Here is a 16128-nt window from a genome sequence, read left to right as displayed (position 1 = left end):
ATATATGAAGAAGAAATAATTTCCCAGACAAATTTGATGGAGTTCATCATCAGTAGACTGCCTTACAAGAAATGTTGAAAGGAGCTTTTCTACCAGAAACAATATGGCAGAAATACACAAAATTTTAAGCAAGGTGATAAACAGAACTAGAAGATTGTAACTCTTTATCAGAAAAGGTTTTTAAGCACTTAATTATGGTAAAAGGGTTAAAGGGAGAATAAAAGAAAGCAGAAAAATAACTAGCTATCTCAGTATGGTGACAAACACAACATAAAAAGCTATAATTTGAAATAACAAAAACATAAACGTAAATGAAAACAAAATGCTTGCAGCAGAAAAAGCACTACTTTATCTATGAGACTTTTTATAGAAACCTCAGGGTAACCACAAAACATAAACATAGAGCAGAGACACGAAACATAGAAAAAGAGAAAACTCAGAAGAATATCATAGAAAACCACCCAACTAAAATGGCAGACAGAAACACAAGAAAAAAGAAACAATGGAGATATAGAGCAAACAGAAAATAGAAGATTAAATGGCAGTTCTAAGAGAAAAGGGAACCCTCCTTCACTGTTGGTGGGAATGTAAATTGGTGCAGTCACTGTGCAGAACAGTATGGAGAGTTCTCAAAAAACTAAAAATAGAACTATCATATGACCCAGCAATTCCACTGATGGGTATATATGCAAAAAAACCCCAAAACCCTAATTCAAAACGAGACATGCACCCCAGGGTTCACAGCAGTATTATGTACAATTGCCAACGTATAGAAGCAACCTAAGTGTCCCTCAACAGATGGATGGAAAAAGAAGATGTAGTGTATATATGTACAATGGAATACTATTCAGTCATTAAAAAGAATAAAATTTTGCCATTTGCATCAACATGGATGGACTTGGAGGGCATTTTGCTAAGTGAAATAAGTCAGACAGAGAAAGACAAATACTGTCTTATATCATTTATATGTGGAATCTAAACAATACAACAAACTAGTGAATATAACAAAAAAGAAGTAGACTAACAGGTATAGAGAACAAATTAGTGGTTACCAGTGGGGAGAGGGAAGGGGGGGCAATATAGGAGGAGGAGATTACAGAAAGGGGGGTTATTATGGGATATATGAAATCATCTGTGTGAAACTTTCGAAAACTGTGAAGCACTATAGAATTTAAAGAATACTTCATTCAATAAAAAAAATAGGTGGCAAGACAAATTTTCCCCAAGGGCAGTAGTCTGATACCCTCTGGACTGGCGGTCACAGTTGGGCATTTTCAAAGGCCTTAAGGAAGGCCAGCGTGATAAGAACAAAGATGAGAGAGAAGGGAGATGAGGTTGGAGAGATATACAGGGGCCAGATCACATAGACGCTTGTTGACCACAAGGAGGATTTGATTTATTCCCCCTCATCCATTCACCTACCGAACATCCATCAAAGACCTACTAGGAGTTAGGGGCTGGGACTACACAGAAGTTAGGCTCAGTCCTCAGCCTCCTGGAGCCTCGATGGAGAGAAGAGGCATAAGCGAAGGAGTTTTAACACAGTATCACATTTCCTTTCTGAGTCATGGCGTACGCTCCATTCCATCACCTGAACCATGGGATTCCTGCTCTGAGCTTTACTCTACTGCCTTCGTCTGAGCCTTTATTAATTCTCTCCATGATGGTTGCAACAGTCTATTTAAACAGCTCTCTGCCTGTAGTCTAACCTTTTCCCAAACTGGCCTCCATGCTGCAGCAGGAGACACTTCTAAAATGCAATTCTGATTGCACTCCCCAGCTTCAAACTACATTGATGTCTTCCATTGCTGTCAGAGTTAAGTTCAAGCTTTTAAGATGACATGTAAAGCCTTGCGTGATCAGGCCCTTGCCAACTTCTCATCATCATCTGCTCTCTATCCCCTCAGTGGGAAGCGCTAGCTGACAGCTCAGGACATCTACTTATACACGCGTAAGAACATGTGTAACTCATGATTAAGTCCTGGGGTAACATCTACATCAAAGAACAGCATTTGATACCTGCTCACGCAATATCTTCTTGCTGTTGGTGTTTCTACTATAAAGTATAATTATGAATTGAGCAAGACTTAGAAATAATAAGAGCAAACACACATAGAGATAGTCTGTGCCTGGAACTGTTAAGTCATTTAATCCTCACAACCACCATATGAGGTAGGTGATATCATTGTCTCCATTTTACAGATTAGGAAACTGAGGCACAGAATGGTTAAGTCCCCCAGGATCGCACAGCTTATAAGTGTGACAGCATCAATATTCAAACCCGGGAATTCTGACTCTATCATCTCTGTTGTTAAGCACACAAAACCTCCTCATTAAACCATAAATATGTTCTTTAAAAATACTGACCGAAGCTATGCCTGTAGTCTAAAAGCATGGTCTCTGGATGGTAGCATTCAAATCACCTGGGAGCTATTAGACATGCGAACTCTCAGGCCTGGGCCCTGACCTACTGAATCAGATCTCTGAAGTTAGGGCCCAGGAATCTGAGTTTTAGCAAGCTCCCCAGGTGATTTTCAATCACAGTGAAGTCTGCGAAGCCCTGCTCTAAAATGCTTATTCCTAGGGAGTAGAGGCACTAATGGATGCAAAGGTTATGACAAACGTGGATAATTCTGACAATCCTAGAAACAGGACTCTTTTTAATGCACAAACGTTTCAAATTTTGACATTAAAAGTCAACAAATCCTAGCAGAGAACAATAATGGTTGTCATAGGTTTTGAGAGGATGCTTGACGGGATGAAGAAAAGTACAGGATAAACCTGAACTTACAGCAAACGGCCAAGTTTCAATCCAACACACCTACTAACCAGCTGTGTGACTTTTCAGAAATTGCTTAACTGGAGCCTCAGTTTCTTCACTGACAGGTAAAAATAATAATCCCCTTGACGTGTACCCCATGATGGCTGTGAAAAATCAAGCAGGGTGAGATACGTGACAATGCTTTGTATGGAAGGATAGCGTGCTGATCAAGTTTCCTTTTCTGCCGTATCTGTTTACAAAAGAATACACGCATTTTCCCTCGTACTCAGGAAATGGATAGGATTTTGGGTCACTTGCAGTGACTGAAGAGATCCCTCCTTTCTTTAGTGAAGGTTGCAGGGGATAACACAGCCGGAATGAGGGGCTGCTCCAGGCTCGGAAAGTCAGGGAAGTGGCCTCACCTGAGAGAATGGGGCCAAAGCGCTGACAGGTGGTGGTAGGACTGTGATCATATGTCTCTAAACTCATCTGCAGCTTTACAATTTCTCCCCCCGTAGAAGTTCATGCAGGCTTAGCTGAGGCTGATACACAGCCCTGCTGCGCTTCTTACTGCCTGTCAGCGTGGCTTGCTTTGGTGTGGGCTCTTTACAGCAGCTTCTGTTTTGATTAGGCAGCGTTTGTGCCAAGTAAGTTGTTAAATTTTTAAGTAACACCCCCGTTATGCTCCATAATGGAAAGGAATGTTACTTGACGTTTATTTCAAACAGAAGCAACTCCCCTCCGTCTGGGATGGTTTAATGGATTCATAGTGAACCTCACCAGGCCTGTTCACGCCACTGACCTTTGATTCCATTGACTGTCCTTGACTCAATGACAAATAGTTCCAGCATGTTCATTAAAACAATGCAATTTTAGGGCTTCCCTGGTGGCGCAGTGGTTGAGAGTCCACCTGCTGATGCAGGGGACACAGGTTCGTGCCCCGGCCTGGGAAGATCCCACATGCCGCGGAGCGGCTGGGCCCGTGAGCCATGGCCGCTGAGCCTGCGCGTCCGGAGCCTGTGCTCCGCAACGGGAGAGGCCACAACAGTGAGAGGCCTGCGTACCACAAAAACAAAACAAAACAAAACAAAATGCAATTTTAAATTTACCTATTCTGTCTCAAGCACATTTTTCTAGCTGAGGAAGACGCGAGCTACTGCTCTAGAAAAACTCCCATGCATGTGAGGGAAAGAATTCTATTATCACGCTGGGGTTTCTTGTGTTCACTTTGCACATCTGACTTCCCTGGCCACAACTTGCCTTTCTTTCCCTTTTCTTCTCCCATTGTTTGCTTCTCCCCTCAAGAGGCGCAGAATAGGTACCCTCCCTGTTATTTGTTTTTTGCCCTCTTGGCTTGTGGCTTTCGGATTAAAAGCAACTTTCTGATAAATATGTATCATTTAGGACAGAGGGCTGCTCGATTTAAAGAGGAACACTCTCACAAGAAGAGAAAACACATCAATCACATTCCATACTCCAACTGACTTTAAACTGCATCACAGATTCGCACGGTGTACAATCTTCACCTCCAAATGGTAGGAGGAAGACACCAGTTATTTTTCTAGATGTGTAATTTTCAACTGAAGCTGAAACGTTCAAACGACCACTCGCTACCCCAGTTAAGGCACGATGTGGATACTTATTCCCCAAAATTGCAACAATGTTTCTGGCTCTGCTCGAAGTGGCCCATGCGGTCTACGGAGCAGACCAACATCCTCTCTCACTTGGGGGGACGTGGCTTACCACATCTAGGAACTATTTAACACAACCGCCCAAACTCTGAGACTGTCCATCAAAGCAGGTACGACCTGGGCACGATGGTGTCTGATTTTCCTCCCAGGCGCTCTGCATAAATCATGTGCTCAGCCGAATGCCTTCACTCTGCCAGCATCTCCCAACCCCTTTCCCCCAAAAGCAACAGACCGAGAGGGTGTTAGCCGTTGTTACCCGTGGTTCATGGGCCCGCAGCACCGAGGTCACCTGGGAACGTGTCAGATATGCAGAGTCTCAGGCCCACTGAATTCTGCTGCTTTTTAACAACATCTCCAGGTGATTCATACACACATTCAAGTACGAGAAGTACTGGTTTAAGTGACACACTTGTTAAAAGCACATACCAAAAAAGAATCAAGATTCTCCACTCAGTGTGAACATGTGAAAAAAACAAAAACAAACAACTCACCTCCGTTACGATCTGTGATGCTGGAAGGAAAGCACCTTGGTAGAGAGGCAGTGGTGATACTGAGACGATTTGGACTCTTGTTGGCTTTCCCACAGAGACTTCGACCAAGGTCCGCGTCTATTAAAGTCCAGGAGCTTCCCTTCCTTCCAGCTCTCAAGGTGCAAGAGGAAGCACCAGAGAGGAAACTTACCAGCCCCCGGCTAGGTCTTCCGACTACCAGAAAGACCGAGGCTTTCCAAATAAGCTAGCCGTGGGATAATGTCCAGTTCTCCTATCTCCTTGAGTTCCTTTTTTCCTCCACTGTTAGGTGGTTATTAACCACATTTCCTTCTCGATCACTGGGATTCAAACAGACAACCTAATGCCTCTAACCAGCCTGGGATCCTTTTCCGACGTTCCTGGCAAGGGGATAAAAAAGGCAGAAATTCACGTGTCAGAGAGATATTTTTATATCTTTTCCTTTGTGTAAGAGAATCCTGACGACAGTATCTCCGACACTCATGGCAACTTTAGCAAGGATAAAAACCGATTCTAGCAAATAGTTTTGCTCTGTGTAAACTTCCTGTCTTTTGCTAGATGTGACGTAACAGGGGCCTCCTTTCACAAGCTCTGTCTTCTAGCAAAAGAATACAAGCAGGAAGATAACACAGATTTGGAAAGGAAGTGAAAGAAACCAAAGCACAGCTGGCATTAGGTTTCAGTGCAAAGGCCCACTAGAGATTTGAAGAGAAGAACTATATTTGGAACCCGCTATCCTTCTAATGTTCTTTTCTAAACCAGAAGTATAACAGGAAGTTAAGGTTGTATTAAATAGGCATTTCAGCGAAAACATGAAGGATGTCAGGTGACAAAATCTGACACATACTAAGAGCTTCTGGCTCCACCCTTTACCACCCGTGACCAGTTTTTTGATCCAAGGCTTCGCAACATAAAATGGTGGTAACAATCGTGCTTTCCTTAGAGAGCTGGCATAACAATATCATGAGATACGTGAAACGCTGATTACTGAACTCGCCTTGCTGGACGTCCTCTTTATGGTCAAGTCACTATCCTGATTTTCCTCTCTACCGTGCATACCTAAGCACAGCTCAGGCAGTCAGTAAATATTTACTGAAATGAAATGCAAGCTGTTAAGAAATTCCATCTATTTCTTTTTTTCTTTTCTTTTTAAAATTTATTTATTTATATTTAAAAATTCTTTTGGCTGCATTGGGTCATCGTTGCTGCGCGCAGGCTTTCTCTAGGTGCGGAGAGCGGGGGCCACTCTTCATTGCAGTGCACGGGCTTCTCATTGCGGTGGCTTCTCTTGTTGCGGAGAACGGGCTCTAGAGCATGTGGGCTTCTGTAGCTGTGATGCACGGGCTTAGTTGCTCCCTGGCATGTGGAATCTTCCCGGACCAGGGTTCGAACCCGTGTCCCCTGCATTGGCAGGCGGATTCTTAACCACTGTGCCACCAGGGAAGTCCCATCTATTTCTTTTTATCATTTTTAATGTGGTAAAATACATATAACATAAAATTTTAGCCATTTTTAAGTGTCTGATTCAGTGGCATTAATTACATTTACAATGTTATGTAACCATCACCCTACCCATTTCCAAAACTTTTTCATCACCCCAAATAGAAACTCTGATCATGAAGAAATAACCCCTCCAGGGTTCTTTTTTTTTAATTATTATTATTATTTTTTTGCGGTACGTGGGCCTCTCACTTGCTTCCTAACTGATATAGACCCATGGTCGACTTAGGTAAGCTGACTGAGTAAACTCTTAGCAAAGCTCAGAGTACCTGGGCTCAAATTCTCATGATTCCCATTTATTCCAAACAATAAACATTAGATAAGTCCTTGCTTAAGAAGTAACTGAGGCCTTTTTTCCATTGAGGTAAATCTAAGTGCTCCCAATTTAGGAAACACATATTGCTTTTCTGAAAGAAGGTAACACAAACTTTAATTTTCAAATTCCTCCCATGTTTCATGTAACATGTAATTTTATGTTATTAAATGTAATATTAAGACAATAGTAATTCAATATGGGGAGGAAAGGAGGAAGGCAGGAAGGGAGGAAAGGGGAGAAATTTGAACCTAAATATTTACCTATAAAGGTATATGGTTAAACAAAACAGAGCGCATGCATACAACAGAATAGTATACAAAAAAGAATGAGATAGAAATTTATGTACTGTTTTGACAGAGAAAGATCTCCAAGACATATTAATTATAAAAAGCAAGTTGCTAATAAACACAGGGCATATAAGTTCACTTATGTTAAAATGCACCCATGTAGACAGACACACACACTTGCCCTCACAAAACAAAACTATGTATTTCTGTATGTACCCATCTATGTATGTAATCACATAGAAAAACCTTTGGAAAGATATGACTCAAAATGGCAGCAATGTCTGGAAAGTATGGGCTTAGGAGGCGGGGATACTTTTTTGAACATATACATCTCTGTTGTTTAAAGACTTCCCACCACGTATGCATCTGTTTTCCTATTTTTCTTAGATTAAAAGCCAAAGACCTTTACATGGAATCTGTATCTTCCACCCCTATCCCTCTCATCTCATGTTCCCCTTTACCGATTGCAATGTAGTGAGACCATATCTCCCTGTTATACCTCAAATATACATACACAGACCCACCTCATGGCCACTGCTCTAGCTGCTCCTTTTCCCTAGAAAGTTCTTCCCCTATTTATCTATTTGGCTCATTCTTTCACTTCCTCCAAGTTTTTCTTCAAATGGTAACTTCTCATGAGGCCTACCTGACCTCCCAACATAAAACTGCAGTTCCCCTCTTGCACTGTTGGTGGGAATGTAAGTTGATACAGCCACTGTGGAGAACAGTATGGAGGTTCCTTAAAAAACTAAAAATAGAACTACCATATGACCCAGCAATCCCACTACTGGGCATATACCCTGAGAAAACCATAATTCAAAAAGACACATGCACCCCAATGTTCATTGCAGCACTATTTACAATAGCCAGGTCACGGAAGCAACCTAAATGCCCATCGACAGATGAATGGATAAAGAAGATGTGGTACAGATATACAATGGAATACTACTCAGCCATAAAAAGAAACAAAATTGAGTTATTTGTAGTGAGGTGGATGGACCCAGAGTCTGTCATACAGAGTGAAGTAAGTCAGAAAGAGAAAAACAAATACCGTATGCTAATGCATATATATGGAATCTAAAAAAAAAAAAAAAAAAGGTTCTGAAGGACCTAGGGGCAGGATGGGAATAAAGACGCAGACCTACTAGAGAATGGACTTGAGGACACAGGGAAGGGGAAGGGTAAGCTGGGATGAAGTGAGAGAGTGGCATGGACATATATACACTACCAAATGTAAAATAGATAGCTAGTGGGAAGCAGCCGTATAGCACGGGGAGATCAGCTTGGTGCTTTGTGACCACCTAGACGGGTGGGATAGGGAGGGTGGGAGGGAGTCGCAAGAGGGAAGAGATATGGGGATATATGTATATGTATAACTGATTCACTTTGTTATAAAGCAGAAACTGACACACCATTGTAAAGCAATTATACTCCAATGAAGATGTTTAAAAAATAAAGTCAACTATGAGAATTCAAAAAAAAAATTGCAGTTCCTCCTACTAGCATTCTTGATCTACCATATCTTATTTTTGTTAATAGCACTTATCACCTTCTAACATATTATGTAATTTCTTTACTTATTATGTTTGTTTTTCTCCTTCCACTAGAATTACGCTGTATGTGGGCATGAATTTTTATTTGCTTTGTTCATTGATATAGCCTTAGTCCCCAGAATTGTGCCTGGTATACCAGTAGGTACTTGATAAAATATATTAATCAATTCACAAATCTTCACAAGAATATATTCATGTATTTTTAAAATCAAAGATATCCACAATCTCACAAACAAAAAGTCAGAATAAAATGTTTAAGGACCCCCCAGGTTCTGTGGAACAAGTTTTGAAAACCTCTGGTTTAAACCTCTTAAATAAGATAAAACTTATGGGAAGGAAGCTTTTTAAATGGAAGCCCTTCTACTGACTTAGGCACACTATCTACCAGTGCATATTATCTTACCCTGGAACACCTATTTTTCAGACAGCTAGGAATAAATCAACCACTCCTAGGAACTTCGGTGAAATCCCCAGCTCTTTCTTTACAAAGACAAAGAACCAGTGAAGATCCCTTATTTCTTATAAAGGAAGCACTGTGCACAAGTGAAGAGTTGTAGCAAAAATCATGTCTAATTCTTGGAGGCCTCCTTTATCTTTCAAAAATATGTATGTCCCTAAGGGTGTAGATGGACTTGAATTCCTGATCTTGTTTGAGCAGATATTGAAGCCTTTGGAATAGGGAAAGTGAGAAAGGTTTCAAACAGCCAGCTTCGTCCTCTAATTCAAAGAACAGTAAAGTCCTTTAGCTAGAGAAGACTTTTATCAGAATCCGCAGTATGGCGTGGGGAGGAAGCCAATCCAAATTATGAGGGAGGGGAGGTTGGGAAGGTGATACCCAGGCAAGTATTTTGCCAGTCCTGTTTTTCCCCCGGCTTTAACCGTTCCTCAGTGCTCTGAGAGGCAATCACAGAGAGCAGTCCTTAGCTAAGCATTTGAAAATGATGGAAGGGCCTTTGATATTATCCCAAACTTTTTGTTTTGTTTCCCAGCCTATGTTGGCTTATGATGGAGTCTTCAGAATTCACTAGAATGTATTCATGTAAATTTATGATAATCTATTCCTGTGTTCCAGGGTATGGAAAAGTTGCTCCAAATTTTCTTTAAGATTCAGAAGCAAACTCAAGACTTAGGAATTGTTTACAAAGAGTCAAAAATCCTATGTTGCATGCTTTTATTATCAAGACTCTCAATGGTTATGTACAAGTCCCTCAGCACTCACAGTTTGGGTTTCTCACTTTGCCAATTATCAACTACTCAGAGTTAAGGGCCGTATCTTAGGCTTTTGTAGTCCTATAGTATGGTACTGTTCACACAGTAATCATTTAACCGAGGTTTACAGTCATCATTGTGAACAAATGACAACATAAACTGAGGCTATGAACATTACTTAAAATAAAATCACACTTCTGGCAGAACTTGGAAACACCAAACCTGCTTCCACGGTGCTTCTGCATTTTAAAAGCCAAAAGCTACAACAGAAAAGCAGTCATCGTGACACACTCTCCTTGTGAACTCTTCGAACTTGTTATGTACTGAACTGGCTACACAAGAAGCTCTAGGAGAGGGAAGCTCCAACCAAAGCAACCATTTTTTACTGGGCAGACCAGCCTCACCTCTTTATTGCCTCGCAAGTTTGTGCAACTGCTGATAAATGTTCAGTGTTGAAGCAATCTAGGTACAGTAGTTCAGGACTGGTACCGTGATCAGCTCTATAGCGAAGAGAATGTCTCAGGAGGCCTGGCTTTGATACCGACCAGGGTTCTTGGCCTTCCGCAATCAATAGAAATTGACTAGAGGCCAGACGCAAGGCTTTATGGGGGCCCCTGTAGCAGCACTGGGGAGTGAGAACAAGGAACAGGTTCCCTTCCTTGCTTGTTCCCTGACCAGGAGCGAGCTGGCTCCTGAAACGGGGTGAGGGTAGTGCTGTGACCAGGGGTCCGGCCAGAGGGGTAGCTTAGGTGTTTTGCCCACCCCTCTGGTGGTACTGAGCGCACAGGGCACGCTCACTACCGTGCTGTTGCCCCCAACACCCTGTTTTTGGTCCCAGCTCTTCAGAAGTGGCAGTTGGGCTATTTTTGGTCTCTTTGTATCTTTTGGGGCCAGAATCTGTCCCAACTGCGCATGCACGCAGTTATTTTTAGTCCTGTAGAGTTTCTTTGTATTTTGTTGCTGGATGAGAAGTGTGTCCAGGTGCGAGAATGCAGCACTGCAGCTAAGTGTCCTGGGTCCCAGCCTGTCTCAGTTTTACTTTTTTTCACAAGACTGAAGATCTACACAACAAATGCAGCAAATTTTATATATGTCCATAATTATGCATTTGTATGTTTGTATATATCTTATGTAGCAGAGAACACAAGGGAAGTGTCCTAAAGGAAGGAGATACTTAAAAAGACTAAAAAATCAGAAACATCAATGTGCCCCACAAGAGGAGAATGTGACAAACTGTGGTATATGATACCATGATCATAAAAATTAACAAGTGTATGGTCTATATTGATCATGGCATATGGAGTATTGGAGGAGGAAAACACGTTTGCTGTACCCTTAGGTTGAGCTCTTGGGGACCTCTGAATTAAACTGACAAAAGACAACAGGAGAAAAAAGCCTTATTCACATGGAAGCAGCTAGTAGCTAGCTAACTGGTTAAAGACAGAGGCTTATCTACCTAACTTAGTAGGAGAAAGAGGGAGATGGAGAAAAATCTATGGAAAAAACAAGTAGGTTTCCATAGGAAAGAAAAGGATTTTTAGGAGAATAAACTGGAGATAAGAAAGCCTGTGATAATATTTATGAATATGCAAGTGGGCTTTTCCATCTCCTTCATGACCACGAAACTCCCAGAGAGGAGATTTACGGCCTATTTACTTTTGATCTCTCTCCTAGGAGTAAGCTCATCCTGAAGAGGGAACTTATGACAGCCTCATTTCTCAGAAGTTTCTGCTCTTAGATAAGGGAAATGCTGAGAAGGCTTCTTTCTGCAATCCGTTGATTCTTAATTGCCTTCAGCTCAAATTAATCCTCATGCCAAAGGGGCATATTGGGGGTAGGGGGGCATATCCTGATCCCCTTCGGTATAAAGTTATATTAGGTGATGAATATCAGAACTAAATCAACATGAATGTTTTCACTGATTTTTAAATATAAAAAAAAGTATGCCTAAACATGGCAGAGATCAGAAATCAGTTTGGGAAAAAGAAAATAGGGCTTTAATAGTCATTATTAAGTTTCTTCTTCTGTAAGTTTATTAAAGTTCATAGCCATCAGTCATTTTTTTAGGTGAGTGAGGGAGAAGTATGAGAATATTAAGAAGAAATTCAGTCAGGCAGGGAGAGAGATAGTTAAAAAAAAAAAAAAAAAAAAAAAAAAAAAAAGTAGAGGGTCTTCCCTGGTGGCGCAGTGGTTGAGAGTCCTCCTGCCGATGCAGGGGACACGGGTTCGTGCCCCGGTCCGGGAAGATCCCAAGTGGCGCGGAGCGGCTGGGCCCGTGAGCCATGGCCGCTGAGCCTGCGTGTCCGGAGCCTGTGCTCCGCGATGAGAGAGGCCACAGCAGTGAGAGGCCCGCGTACCGCAAAAAAAAAAAAAAAAGTAGAAAGGTAGTGAGAGGGGAAAGAAGGCACAGACGGGGACGGACAAAACAAAAACCCACAGAGAGGGCTTCCCTGGGTGGCGCAGTGGTCGAGGGTCCGCCTGCCAGAATAGGGGACGCGGGTTCGTGCCCCCGTCCGGGAGGATCCCACATGCCGCGGAGCGGCTGGGCACGTGAGCCGTGGCCGCTGAGCCTGCCCGACCAGAGCCTGTGCAGCCTGGGCAGGGAACAGACCGGGAAGGAAGGGTCTTTTTTTTTTTTTTTTTTTTTTTTTTGCAGTACGCGGGCCTCTCACTGTTGTGGCCTCTGCCGTTGCGGAGCACAGGCTCCGGACGCGCGGGCTCAGCGGCCACGGCTCACAGGCCCAGCTGCTCCGCGGCATGTGGGATCTTCCCGGACCAGAGCATGAACCCTTGTCCCCTGCATCGGCAGGCGGACACTCAACCACTGCACCACCATGGAAGCCCCATAGGTAGGGTCTTTTATGCAATGCTAACGACTTTTACTTTATCTGGGTGGTGAGATTGAAAAAACGCAAACACGAGTGTGTGTGATGACCAAGTGGAGAATGGACAAGGGGTGACCCTGAAGGCAGGGCAATCAGTTGGGAAGCCACAGCATCAGCTGGATCTAAGGAAATGGCGGTGAGGATGGAGCGGAGGAGTTACAGATGTGAAGGTCTGAGTGAGAGGCACTGCCATTCATCAAGATGGGCAGACTAGAAGGACTGGTTTGGGTGGGAATTCCATCTTGCATATGTTGAACTGCGGCGCCTATAGGACCTCTGAGCAGACATTTCCGGCCCATATCTGGACATCTGAGCGTGGAACTCAGGAGAGAAATCTGGGCTGGGAAAACAGTTGGAAGTTATCAGTATGCACGTGATGGGTGACGTCATGAGAATGCATTGGCTCACACAAGGAGAGTACACCATGAGAAGAGGGTGGATTTTTTGTCCTTGATGAAGCAGTAAAAACTCCTGATTTGATTAAATTGTGACCCCAGAGTATATGTTTTTCAATATTCCGTGTGAAGAAACGGCAATTATTCATAAAGCACTTCTGCTGCCCAGCTATGATGGTTGTTGTTAGGAAAAGCACCAGTGAAGGGGGCAGGTGGTTATTGTTTCAGTTGCAACCTGAATTAGTTGTTTCCCCTCCACACAGGTTTAATGGGTTTAATAAGGTAAACCTGGGGAACACCAACAATCAAAGGGCAGGAGACAATCACAGCAGCTGCTAGATATTTAGACAGAAAAGTGGTGACAGAAAAGCCTTGAGAGGAGACTGATTCAATGAGACGGAAGTAGCCAGGCATGTTGAATGTGGAAGAGATGTCAAATAAAATAAAAACTAAAATGAATCACTATGTTTATCCAGTAAGAGGTCACTGTGGACCTCTGAGACAGATGTTTCATTGGTGTGGTAGAGTTGAAGGCAGGATGCAGTAAATGAGAGATGGGGAAGCAGCAGCCTCAAATGTAGTCAGGAATGTGGTCTAAGAGTTTGGTTACCTTTTGCCTTGGTCTTTTTTTTTGCGGTATGCGGCCTCTCACCGTTGTGGCCTCTCCCGTTGTGGAGCACAGGTTCCAGACGCGCAGGCTCAGCGGCCATGGCTCACGGGCCCAGCCGCTCCGCGGCACGTGGGATCTTCCCGGACCGGGGCACGAACCCGTATCCCCTGTATCAGCAGGTAGACTCTCAACCACTGCGCCACCAGGGAAGCCCTTGGTCTTAGTCTTGATGTGCTTTTACTATGTCCTCTCCTTCCCCTGACACATTTTCCAATTATTCTATCCCTCCTGGTTTCCAATGAACAGCTGCAGCGTTCTCAGGTCCCTTCTGGAATTTTTTTCCACATAATTATTAATACATAAGTACTTATTAACCTTACCTGACTTTGGTAGTGGAAAATAATTAACTTTGGGATGAAACAGGGCTGGGTTTGAATTCCTAGCCAGCACCCTCTGGTACCTGCTTTTTGTATTTTGTTATCTGTAGGAGTTTGGGCCTGTACAGAAATCCTCTCAAACTGGCCATGGGTTGGAATTGAGACTCGGCTGGGATGGAGGTAGCTCTTCCCTCCACTCGTCCGTCCCCCTCTGGGGAAGTAGCTCCTCTCTGCAAAGTCAAAAGTGTGCGCATTATCTAGAAATGGCCCTGCCAGTTGACAAGTCCTCTCAAACCTAGCTCCTCCCATTATACAGCTAGAGAGCCGGTCCATCCCTTAGTATAGACTTTTGAAGGAATCTCACTGGTTGTTGACTAGAGCTAAGGATTGGCTCCATTCAGGATCCTGTCGCCCAAACAGCAAGAAGTGTCAGTTGGGACACACATGGCCACCAGGCCGAACATTTAAGCAAGAGCTACGAATAGGGCAGTGCCTGGGAATGAGGGTTTGGGCTGGACAGAAAGGCCGACGGAACCTCAGACCAATCCCTCGATCTCTTCAGTTTTCCCTGCAAAGCGGAGTTAGTACCTAGCAAACGCTGTGTTGTGCTGCCCAGAACCGACCACCAGGACTGAGGAACTACAGTAGCCCCCTGGCTGCGGGGACACCGCCCGGGGACAGCTCTCACCCGCTCTCCGCTCCAGGCGCTTCCCCGGGCAGAAGAGCGCCTCCTCGCCGCCGACAGTCACGTCCTCTTCCCGAACGGCCGGCCTCCCATCGCCGGTGAGTTCAGTTCAGGGGGCCGCGGCCAGTTCCGCTAGACCCGCCGGGCGCGCACTGAGGAAGAGCCGGGAGGAGGCGGGGCCGGCGGGCGGCTCGGCGGGCGGTTCGCTCAACTTCGGTATTTGAGGCAGATTCGCTGTCCGGCCGGCGCAGCCGCCGCAGGGGGAAAAGCAAGGGACGAAGGAAGGAACGGGAGGAGGAAGTGAGCGACAAAGGGGGACGGGAAGGGCAGCTAGCTGTTCGGACCCGCTTTCAGGCGCCGCAGGTCCGGGTCTCCGCCAGGCCCTCCCGAGGCGCAGCCGCCAGACCAGTGGAGCCGGGGCGCGGGCATGCAGGGGCGCGGGGCGAGGATGCCGGGCGGGGGATGCAGGGACTCGGCGCAGTCCCCCCTCCCGCTCCCGAGAGCGAGGAGAGCGCCGCCCACCGCTGTTTCTCATCTCTGCCTGTGGAGTCAGGGCGCCAAGCTGCTCGGGCTCTGCCTGGTTCGGTGGGCAGAAACCAGGGATCCCGGGCAGCAGCCGTAGTCGCCGCCTGGGGCCAAGCACCACAGTGCATCTTGTCCGGTGAGTGCCCGCGCACTGGCGAAAGGCCGTGGGTGTGCAATGAATGTGCTCCCTTCTTTTGCTGCATTTGCTCTTACAGAGTATTTTCCTTCTGGTTATGGGTGCACGACCTGCACAGAATCCAGCTGTTAGAGGGGCCCCCTACTTGGTTTAGTGCTCTGCAGTTGCTGTCTTGAATAAGGACCTGGCATTGTCATTTGGCACGAAATATGTTACCGGTCCTGCCTTTGGCCGCCTGCCTCTTCAGACATGACGTTAAGTCTCCTGGCCCTTGAAAGAACCTACCCTTGACGTGTGAACAAAGGCTCAGTGACTTCACTGGTTAGATCTCTCTCGGCTCCAAACATCCTGGCTTCACCTCTCCAGGTGAACACTGATATCCTTCTGGTATAACTCACTTTCCTCACTTGTCGGTCTCCGGACAGAGTTCTAGGGATATTGTCAACCACTAGCCCCAAGCCCTGCTAGACCCACCCTAGTGTCATTTAGACATATGCAGTAGGTTCTCAAAAAATGCTTACCGTTGGTAAACTGACTTATTGGACTTCCGTAAGTGACCATCTAAACCCTGTACTGTTTAAAGCATTATTCTGTTCATTCTTCACTTGTTCCCCAGCTATACTGTTCGCTGGAACATAATTTAGTTCTCTACTCTAGTTTTAGGTGACAAATGCTCAGTTACTGCCTCT

The 16128-nt window shown here is 44.7% G+C and overlaps 1 protein-coding gene across 5 annotated transcripts in view; it reads right to left on the bottom strand.

Moving 5' to 3' along the window:
* Positions 1-14865, bottom strand: part of ABCG2 (ATP binding cassette subfamily G member 2 (JR blood group)) — a 133152-nt gene extending 118287 nt beyond the window's left edge. For 2 of the 5 annotated variants that reach the window (XM_079920885.1, XM_079920881.1), the window contains exon 1: positions 4944-5574. The gene's annotated coding sequence lies outside the window, so the exon portion shown is untranslated. Of the gene's footprint in view, positions 1-4943; positions 5575-13716; positions 13884-14176; positions 14192-14781 lie in introns of those variants that run through there. The other 3 variants (XM_079920882.1, XM_079920883.1, XM_079920884.1) reach the window with 3 other exon arrangements.
* Between the last annotated feature and the right edge of the window lie 1263 nt (positions 14866-16128).

Source organism: Stenella coeruleoalba (genome assembly GCF_951394435.1).
Source record: "Stenella coeruleoalba genome assembly, chromosome: 4".
Lineage (NCBI taxonomy): Eukaryota > Metazoa > Chordata > Mammalia > Artiodactyla > Delphinidae > Stenella > Stenella coeruleoalba.
This window is presented reverse-complemented; position numbering and strand designations above follow the sequence as displayed.